Below are 11,095 nucleotides of genomic sequence, written 5' to 3'. Positions count from 1 at the left end.
GGGACATTACAATTTGCTCTGAACTTTTATAGTGCTTTTTTTTGTTTTACCGATTCATCACTGTATAGAACACAGTGAGACTGATCTAGGCAATGAATTGCACTTAGATACTGAAGCCAGCACTAAGATAGCACCCTGGGCTGGCACCGTTCTGAGGTCTGCCATTATAATCACTGGTGGTGCTCAACAAATTGGGGCTAAGATAATAATTTAGATGATACATTGCAACCAAACATACATTTGCTTTCACTGTTTACTTTGTAATAGACTAGTCATAATTAATTGCAAGTTGTTTGCTGCTGGTAACTTCACCAATGAAATTTACACTAATATTAGTAAATCAGTCCCAGTATTCATGGGTCAAGCCAGCATTTGCCCCCTGGATGAAGTTTTGTCTGCATTTGGAAGGCTGTATTCATGAGAGGCAGGCAGTGCCCCTTAACAATCCCCTAAGCACTGGTGGGTGCAGGTTGCAATAGAGCCCTGTACTTTTGCAGGACATAGAACAATTGGGCAAATTAAATGACTCCTGTAGTATACAAAATGCCTTTCATTAAAAAAAAGTTTAATAGGGATGTACTACTGTATCTCCATAACGTAGTATAAGAGCACGTACTAGTGAGCCATCTGAGCCAAATGTCTAGATAAAATATTCTCCCATGTCTACTAGAAAGCTTGAATGTTGACACCTTTAAAAACATAATTATTCAAGTTTAACACCATGGCAGATGCCCCTAATAATAAAACATCATGATGTTCTAGTTAATTACAGTATATATTCCATATAATACCTTCTTTTCGGTAAAAAGCTGTCCCAGAAAAGCCATTTGGAGTGTACAGTATATGTTTCTATTTTTGCAGATGATACAAAATTGTGCAGAACTATAGGTTCCATGCAGGATGCTACCACTTTGGAGAGTGATTTGTCTAAATTGGGAAACTGGGCAGCAAACTGGAAAATGAGGTTCAATGTTGATAAATGCAGGTTATGCACTTTGGCAAAAATAATATAAATGCAAGTTATACACTAAATGGCAGTGTGTTGGGAGTTTCCTTAAATGAGAAGGATCTAGGAGTCTTTGTAGATAACACGTTGTCTAATACCTGGCAGTGTCATTCTGTGGCTACTAAAGCAAATAAAGTTCTGTCTTGCATAAAAAGGGCATTAACTCAAGGGATGAAAACATAATTATACCTCTTTATAGGTCCCTGGTAAGGCCTCATCTGGAGTATGCAGTGCAGTTTTGGACTCCAGTCCTTAAGAGAAATATAAATGAACTGATGGAAGTGCAGAGATGTGCAACCAAACTGGTTAGGGGGATGGAAGATTTAAATTCGGTAGACTGTCATGGTTTGAGGTCATTTTCTCTGAAAAAAAGGAGATTGCGAGGGGACATGATTACACTTTACAAGTATATAAGAGGACATTATAGACAAATAGCAGGGGATCTTTTTACGCATAAAGAGTAATTAAATTCTTCGGGAATGTAAATACCATTAGTTGGGTTGTTTTGTTACAGTTATATACTGTATCATTATAAGTCAGTTGGACATAGTACCTAGCTCTCGGTATTTCTCAACCATAAAAACAAGAGCAAGGACAGTCATAATGAATAGTGCTCACTAGGATAGTAATTTTTTTTTAGTGAAGAGGAGCACTGGCCCAGTCTGAGGCTAGTGATTATAATCAGTTCATTTATATTTGACACCCCCGATTGATTATTCCTTACCTTCATCCCTCATTCCATATTCATCATCCTGAAGATCCAATCGGCTGTGGAGCTGTGTCCCACCTCATGGTAATATTGCTGTTCTATGGCAAAATTCTGATCCAGATAATTTTTCTCTCCTTTGTAGATATTCTTACTGTCACTATGTTTCACTATGTGAAACAAATATGCAAGCAATCTTTCAAGAAACAAGAATTAATAAAAATGCTTTTTAATGACTATAAAATATGGTTACACCAGGTTGATATAGCTTTTGAAAATGTAGACCAGGTTGGTCTATACAAAGTGCTTCAAAGGTTTGGAAGGAAGGGAAGGGTATGATAGTTTATGGTAGGGAATTCCAGATATATATAGAAGAGCCAAAGAAGTCTTGAAACTGAGAATGCAGCTTTTGCTGACGATATCTTAATGTATGTAACAAACCCATTAATTACACTTCCAAGCCTGATGAAACTATTGAAAATATTTGTGGAATTCTCAAATCTTAAGATAAATTATTCTAAATCGGAGATACTTAATATCAATCTAGATGAAAAAACAACACAACAGATCAAACAAAATTTCCCATTTAAGTGGGCTAGTTCAACAATTAAATATTTGGGAGTTAATCTGAGTGGAGAACTAGACAGAGCATATGCAGATAATTATATACCTCTATTAGCTATTCTACAAAAAGCAATAGATAATTGGAAAAAAATAAAAATTTCCTGGTTTGGTAGAATACAAGCAATAAAAATGGTGATAATGCCGAAGGCTTTATACTTGCTCCAGGTATTACCGGTAGAAATCCCAAACTCTTTTTTCATATCAATTAAGTCAATGTTTTCTAAGTTTATATGGAATGGTAAGAACCTGAGGATAAAATATAACTCACTAACGGCTTCTAAAGAAAAAGGGGGGCTGAGAGTGCCGGACCCATATTTGTACTATGTAGCGATACATTTGGTGAGGATATTATGCTGGGTAAGGAAGAGTGAAAAAAAAGATTGGTGTGGCTTAGAAGAGAGATGGGGCAAGTACCCATTAGAATGCGCACTTTGGGAGGAAAAGGGGACAAGGAAGAAGAAAGAACAAGATCTACATATACTAGTTACCCCCACCCTTAAAACATGGCACAAAAATAAACATGTTATGAAGCTGATAGAAACACCATATGTTTTACAACCACTTATAGATACTCAGAACTTCCCTCCTAGTATGGAAAAGGGAGCCTTCAAGAGGTGGGGTAGACGAGATAAAAAATTGACTAGAATGAGAGAATTTATTATTTTGGGCAAAATGATCCCCCTATTAGAGATACAAGAAAGGTGGGGAACCCATATCGGAGATCAATGGAGATATAACCAATTATCACATTATATAAGTAGGTTAGACAAGAATAAATGGGAAAGACCTTTAACTCAATGGGAACAGGTTATGGAGATGGAAGGGGAGATTGCAAAACCCCTATATAAAATTTATAATATTCTAACAATCCGAGAAGAACATCAATTTTTCCCTTTTAGCTGTGAATAGGAGAGGGAACTGGGTATAAACTTTTCAGACCAGGAGTGGGTTAAGATATTTAAACATAGTAATAAGATGACCAAGGTATTAAAAACGAAAGAAGCCATATATAAATTGATAACAAAATGGCACTATACCCCAAGTAAACTTAAAAAAATGTTCCCACAAACATCAAATAGATGTTGGAGATGTAAAGAAGGGGAGGGGAATCATACACATATTTGGGTATCGTGCCCATCCCTGGATGGTTATTGGAGTCAGATATTGGAGAGTATATATAAAATTTCGGGGATAAGAATTCAGATGGCGGATTATGCTCTGATATTACTCAATATTAACAAAGATAAACAAACTATGCCTGAAGACCCTCTTACCTTTCAGTTAATTCAGACCGTGAAATCTCTAATTCCTAGGAATTGGAAATCTGAAAAATCACCGACTTATGAGGAATGGCTCAGAGCTGTGAAAGAAATAAGTTTATTAGAAGAGTTAACTCATCTATATCATAATACTAGTAAGAAATACTGGAGAACCTGGCTTCCTTGGCATAGATTTATGGAGGACCTTTTAAGGTTAGATTAAAAGGCAAATAAAAGGATGGGAATGATGTTATTGCAGTATATATATTATATGCGTGGATATTTGTAATTGTAATTATACCACCCTTTTACTTCCCCTTTTTTGTTCTGTACCCTTGTTGAAAAACTGAAAATAAAGAAATTAAAAAAAAAAAAGAAACTAAACGCATTGGCGTAGACAAGATACAACTTCCCTGAAAGATAGGTGGATAGGTTCCTTGACGTCTGCCTCCTATACATCAAAATCTAGAGGGGTAGCAATAGTAATAAATGCTTCGTTAAATTGTGAGGGGGGAAAAACTTATAAAGATAAATTGGGCAGATACCTGATTATGGACTTGGATGTTCATGGGACAAGCTATACCCTTGTTAACGTATATGCTCCCAATAATGATAATCACTCTTTTTTTACAGAATTGCTTCAGCGGTTGGACTCCTGGGGGGCTTCGAATGTAATTCTTGGTGGGGACATGAACACAGTGAATGACCCATATATGGATAAATCAGGTACATCTCTCATCCACACCTTGAGTCGTATCAAACCACTCCGCACCCTCTGTAACCATCTTTTATTAAAGGATGTCTATAGATATTTATATCCTGACGCTAGGGATTACACCTTTTATTCTGCAGTCCATAACTCTCATTCGAGAATTGATTACTTTTTTCTCTCTACTCACCTTCTCGCATCGATAGAAGACTCCAGTATAGGTAATATAGACATCTCAGATCATGCTCCTATGAGAATGACGTTGAAATTATTTAATCCACAACCTTTTTCTTCTAATTGGAGATTTCCAGCATATCTGTACCATAACGACGATTTTAGATCTTACATTAAACAACACTGGGCTAATTATATCGATGATAATTTGGCACATTGGGATGACAAAAACTTACTATGGGCTGCTGCCAAGCCGGTCCTTCGGGGTCACGTAATAGCCTACTTAATTAAAAGGAAAAAATTGTTTGATGAAAGGTACAAATTGCTACAGAACGAGCTCACTCATGCTTATAAATCCTTCAAACTTACTAACTCTCCTACTGCAAAAACTAAATACACAGAAACGAAGTCTCTTTTTAACACTTTATTGACAGAGCAAATGCAACATAAATTAAGTCATACGGCAAACAGATTCTATCGCTGGGGAAACAGGTCAGGTAAATTATTAGCTAATATAGTCAAGAGACAGCAAGGGTCTACTTTTATTCAGAAACTTAAAACACCCACCGGGTGGGCACGTGACACATCCGACATTGCCACATTGATGACGACACATTTTGAAACACTTTACCAAAGGGTTCCTGACTCTCCTGAGCCCGGTCTTAAATTTCTCCAGGAAGCCCATCTGAACAAACTTACGGTCCAGGATAGGGAAATCTTAGATGCACCTATAACTGAAACAGAAGTCTCAATGACTGTCACAAACCTTAAAAAACGGCAAATCCCCAGGTCCAGATGGATTGGGGGCGGAATTTTATAAACTATTGTTACCTGAAACGACTCCTTTACTTACATCTCTATACAATGATGTACTACAAGGGAACCCATTATGGGACAAAGCGGCTGATGCCAGAATTATTTTACTACATAAGGAGGGCAAGGAACCTACTGATCCATCTTCCTATCGACCAATATCGTTATTAAATCAAGACCTCAAAATTATGACGAAAATTATGGCTACTAGATTACAACGCATTCTTCCCCGTATACTTACCTCTAATCAGATGGGCTTCCTCAAGGATAGGCATCCGGTTCGGGCTATCAGACAAGCTATTGCCACGATCTACCACTGCAACCTAGAGAAAAGAAGACAGGGATTACTGATAAATTTAGATGCTGATAAGGCCTTTGATAGGATCTCCCATGCACACATCCGTAGACTTCTAAAATTCCAACATTTTGGAATTCATATGCTTAACCTATTCAAAACCTTGTATGATGCTCCTCAGACTTTTATTACAGTTAATGGCTACAATACAAAGTCTTTTGAAATTCAACGAGGGACTAGACAGGGTTGCCCTCTTTCACCTCTACTGTTCAACATTGCCTTAGATCCCCTCATAAAACATCTTCTTTTAAATGAAACATTTGCAGGCATACCACTCGGACATCTTAGATATAAAATAACTGCCTTTGCGGATGATATTTTGCTGTTTATTCATCACCCTCACATTGAACTGGCTACGATTCTAGACACCATACGGACATTCAGTACTTTTGCAGGCTTCCGGATCAATCTTAATAAGTCCGAAGCATTGGAACTTGGGGGCCCGGGGATTGCGACACTTGGGACTGACGAATTCCCTTTTAAGAGGGCTCAATCCCATATAACATATTTGGGTATCAAACTGGCAAGAAACCATACGGAGCTTTATTCACTCAATATTAGACGTACTATTGACAATATTCAACAAGATTTGAATAAATGGGGCTCACTAAACCTATCTTTTATGGGGAGAATCCACCTAATCAAAATGATTTTATTTCCTAAATTGCTCTATCAACTACAAATGCTACCTTACAGCATAAAACCATCCGACTACAAAAGGTTATCTAAACTGTTACGGACTTTTATCTGGCAACAGAAACGTCCAAGGATAAGTTTATTTAAATTACAGCAGACTAAAGCCTTAGGTGGGGTTAACTTTCCAAATATTCGGGAATATAATGAAGCAGCATTATTACGTTTTGCTGGGGACTGGATATATGATAGAAGCACATATACTTCAACAGAGCTTGATCAACTCCTGACAGGAGGCCTCTCCCTTAACTTTCTTTTGCATTCTCCATTAAGGGATATTCCACAAGATCTGCGCGACCATCCCTTATTTATAGACACTTATAGAACATGGATTTCAGTGAGGCACAGGTTTAAATTAACACCTTCTTACTCCACCTATTTGTCTTGGCTTGATAATCCCACATTTCCGATGGGGACACATAATAACACTTTAGTGGAATGGCATAACCGAAATTTGAAAACTGTTAAAGATATTGTCGATAACACTTTTACAGTATTACCCAAAGACAAGCTTCTCCAGAAATTCCCATTCCTAGCGAATGATTATATGTTGCTGAACCAAATTGTCCACTATGCCACGAAGGTGTTGAGGCATCTTTCAGTGACAGATAAAGATAATCCAATAAATATACTGTGGCCCAGATATAATACAGTCAGAAATATTTCCCAGATTTACCGCTTTATTAGGACCTCACTATCGATTGAAGCACAGAACAAATCTTTACTCAGATGGGCTTCTGTGATCCCACAAACTGACGCCTCCCAAATACTTCAGTATCACGCAAAAGCGATGCAAGCTATTTCCGTTAGTAAATATCAAGAAATGGCTTTACAAATATTGCATGGCTCTTATCTCACTCCTCTTAGGAGGCATCATATGGGTACCCTAAATTCGGATGAATGTCTGAGATGTCATCAACCCCGGGCTGATCTTGTGCATTGTCTTTGGCTATGCCCTACCATTCAACAATTATGGGGGGAGGTGCAGATATACTGGAAGTCTCTGACTCAACGAGCAGACGTTTTTACGCTACCATGGGTGATTTTTGGGATTCCCCCTCCACACCTGAAACTTTCCCGCTCTGACAGACAGCTGGCAGAAAGATTAATGGCTGCTACTCGGAAAACTATCCTACACCATTGGCTTTCCCCATCTACGCCCCCACTATCTCTGGTCAAACAAAAGCTACACCATATATTTCACATGGATTGGGTGGAATCCACTACAAACAAAGAACAATTTACTGACAAATTTTTTTCGACATGGATGAGCTACATCCAATCACTCCCGATTCATACTAGACACCTAACGATGTATGCGTTTAGATACACTACGTGGTATGATACAGAACTTTTACTCAACAATACTAGTGTCCATGAAACAGATCAATATATTCAAAATCTCCTCCGCTCGCAGGAACAAATGTCACGAACGCCCCCCAGGAACCACCACGTAAATCAGATGTTAATAACGAGGTATTCTTAATTGCTTTTCCCTTCCTTTAACTGATCTGTATGTGGGAAATAATGTTGTGTATTATAATACCTTAATATATTCTATATTGTGTCATTAAGAGGAGATTGCTGCTCTGGCTGTCGTGTATATCCGCTCGAACTGTATAACCGATGGACTTACCCATCATTCTTTCTTTCTGTAATTCCAAATTCCTTTGTGTTTGTTTCTTTTATTTGTTATGAAAAAATTTTTCAATAAAGACATATTTGAAAAAAAAAAAAAAAAAAAAAAGAAACTGAGAATGAAATCAGTGGCAAGGGCCCATAGCAGAGTGTAAGTATGCAGGAGTGTGGTTCTGTTATCACTGTTAAGGGCCTTGAACATGAGTATATGAATATCAACAGGAGCCAGGATTTGGGGTTATCAATACATTCCACTACAATAGTTAAGAAAATGTTAATTAAGAAATAGATTGGATATGTTTAAGTAAAACATTTAAAAATTAAAACAGGTTACAGACATTACTTCCCTTCTGCACAATTTTCATTTTAGTTTAGTCATTCCTTATGATTTCTCTTGCGGAGGTCCTTTTGAATAAGTAGAATGAAAGGTGCCAAGAACTATCAAGGTTTGCCTGGGTGATTAAAGCAAGTAAATGAAACTGAAGGGGCAGGTGCATGATTCTGGTGACATGTCTCATCTTTTACTAAGCAACTGCACAATTAATTGTTATAACAAATGTGAAAAATAAAATATATACCCTCTGTACATTCACTTTCATATATACCTTGTTATATACTTCAACTGCATCTGGGTAGCAAAATGGAAATGTTGATAAGTGCAAGGTTATGCACTTTGATATCCTTAATTGAGAAGTATCTGGGGATTTTTATGGTGAACAAGTTGTATAAATCTAGGCAGCGCCACTCAGTGCTACTAAAGCAAACAAACTACTGTCTTGCATAAAAAGCCCATTAACGCAAGGGATAAAAATATAATTTTGCCTCTTTATTGGTATATGGTAAATCTTAATTTTGAGTATGCAGTGCAGTTTTGGGCACCAGTCCTAAAGAAGGATATTATGATCTGGAGAGAGTGCAGAGACATGGAACTAAATTGGTTAAAGGGATGGAAGATGTCAACTATGAGGGTAGACTGTTATGGCTGGGGTTTTTTTCTCTTGAGAGGGGCATGTTAACTTTTTACAAGTGCAAGTAATATAGACAGATAGCAGGGGATCTTTTTCCCATAGAAAAGGTACCCCAAAGGTGCCACACCAGAGACCACCCCTTTAGACTTGAGGAAAAGAACTTTGATTTGAAGCAGTGAAGGTGGTTCTTGACTGTAAAAGCAGGGAGGTTGTAGAGGTTGTCCTGCTGGGTCATATCATGTTGGCAAATTATATTAATGCCTTTAAAATTGGTTTGGATGATTTAAGACTTTATTGATCTTAAGATCTACATTTAGTTTAGTAAAGGTATTGGTATATATATGTCACTGGGGTTTATTTGGAGGGGTTGAATTTTGCTTTTGCTGTGGCTTTAAGATTCTTCATACAGTTTTTCCTTCCTCTTGGCTGTGGATAAGAAATTGGTTTTCCTCATGTGGACAGAATACTTCTCCCTTCTTTTGTGACCTTTGAAAAACCTTTAAAACCTTATTTAATTTCACTGTTAAAGGGAAACTCCAGCTTCCAAACCAAAATTTAATAAAGAGGCCCACATAACACAGAAACCCCTAATATAGCCATCACAGTTACCTGTTTCTTCAAAAAGTATGAATAAATGCCATTGTCTATGCTGAAATCCAGCTGTTTAACAGTTCTTCTCTTTCTGCATCATTTGAAAGGAGGGAAGGAGGGACTAAACACTGATGTTACAAATTGTAACAACTTCTCCACAGCTTACAGACAGCATGCAGGAACTACATAACCCACAATGCATTGCACTGTGATGTTCTGTTCCTTATTGAAATCATGTGTGAAGGGAATTGTGGGGTTTGGAGGATGCAGGACAGATGGCTGCTGATACAAAGTAACAGTAGTCAACCAGCTCAGCAAAGTAGTCAGACAGATAAGCAGGAAATCAGGTGGCTTGGCATAGGGAACTGTTCCAAAACATTAAAAATCATAAAAAGTCTGCATATTTTTTAATTGTAGTATATTGCAAAGTTGCTTGAAATTATGTTTACTTTTCAAAAAGCTTGAGTTATGTTTGTGTGGAGTTCCCCTTTAAATTAGAAGAGTCTTATTTCTTCTCTTCTCAGTACATGTGCATAATACATCATTTGCTTAATGCAACATTTAAGGTGTCTGTTTAAAAGGTTTACACACCACACAAATCAGTAGCTAGAAAATTGCAAAGTATACATTTTCAAAATGTAAAAAAAAATATTTCCGCATATATATTAACAACAATATTATTATGCAAAACAGGCACTATGCTCAAGATGGCCCACAGGCAGGGTGAGTTCTGAGTCAGACCCAAAGGCCTGGAGTATTTTCTGTAGAAGGTTCCCATGGCCATCTTTTTCTCATTTTTATTTTCATTCTGGTCTGGGCTTTTCGAAAGCTGAAAAGTCGGTTTTCTCATTCCACTGGGCATTCACCAACCAGTGTCTTAAAAAAGAAGACAAAAGAAGAACAAGCTTCGATAGAAGCACCCTGCTCCAGTGGAGTTTTCTACTAACAGAAGCACAGGGCTGGGGTATCAGGTAAGTGATTATTATTACTTATCTGACACTTACCTGCCCAACATTTGGCAAAATGTAATACAAATGTTCTTTAACATTTTTTTATGTTACACACACTGTTATGTATTAACAAAAGAGATTTCACCTGCTTAATATATAGGCACATAATATCATGCAGGATAAATTCTGACTTTAAAGGTGCAGTTGTGAACAGAGGAATCAGGTCAGCAATCCTGTTTGACATGCAGTTGTATACACTTGGGGGGCAGATAAACTAAACTCAAGTGATGGATCGAATTTCAAAAAGTTTGAATTTCAAAGTAAATTTTTGGGTACTTCGACCATCGAATAGGCTATATTTGACCATTCGACTTCAAAATCATTTGACTATTCGATAATCGAAGTACCGTCTCTTTAAAAAAAATTCGACTTCATACTTCGCCAAATTAAAACTACCGAAGTGCAATGTTAGAATATGGGGAACTTCCAGAGCACTTTTCTAAGTTTTTTTGGTCGAATAGAAATCCTTCGATCGATCGCTAAAAATCGTTCGAATAGTTCAATTCGTACGATTTAATCGTTTGATCGAACAATTTTTATTCGACTGCA

The sequence above is a fragment of the Xenopus laevis genome, chromosome 8L (genome assembly GCF_017654675.1).
Source record: "Xenopus laevis strain J_2021 chromosome 8L, Xenopus_laevis_v10.1, whole genome shotgun sequence".
Taxonomy (NCBI): Eukaryota; Metazoa; Chordata; class Amphibia; order Anura; family Pipidae; genus Xenopus; species Xenopus laevis.
Note: the sequence above shows the minus strand (reverse complement) of the source record.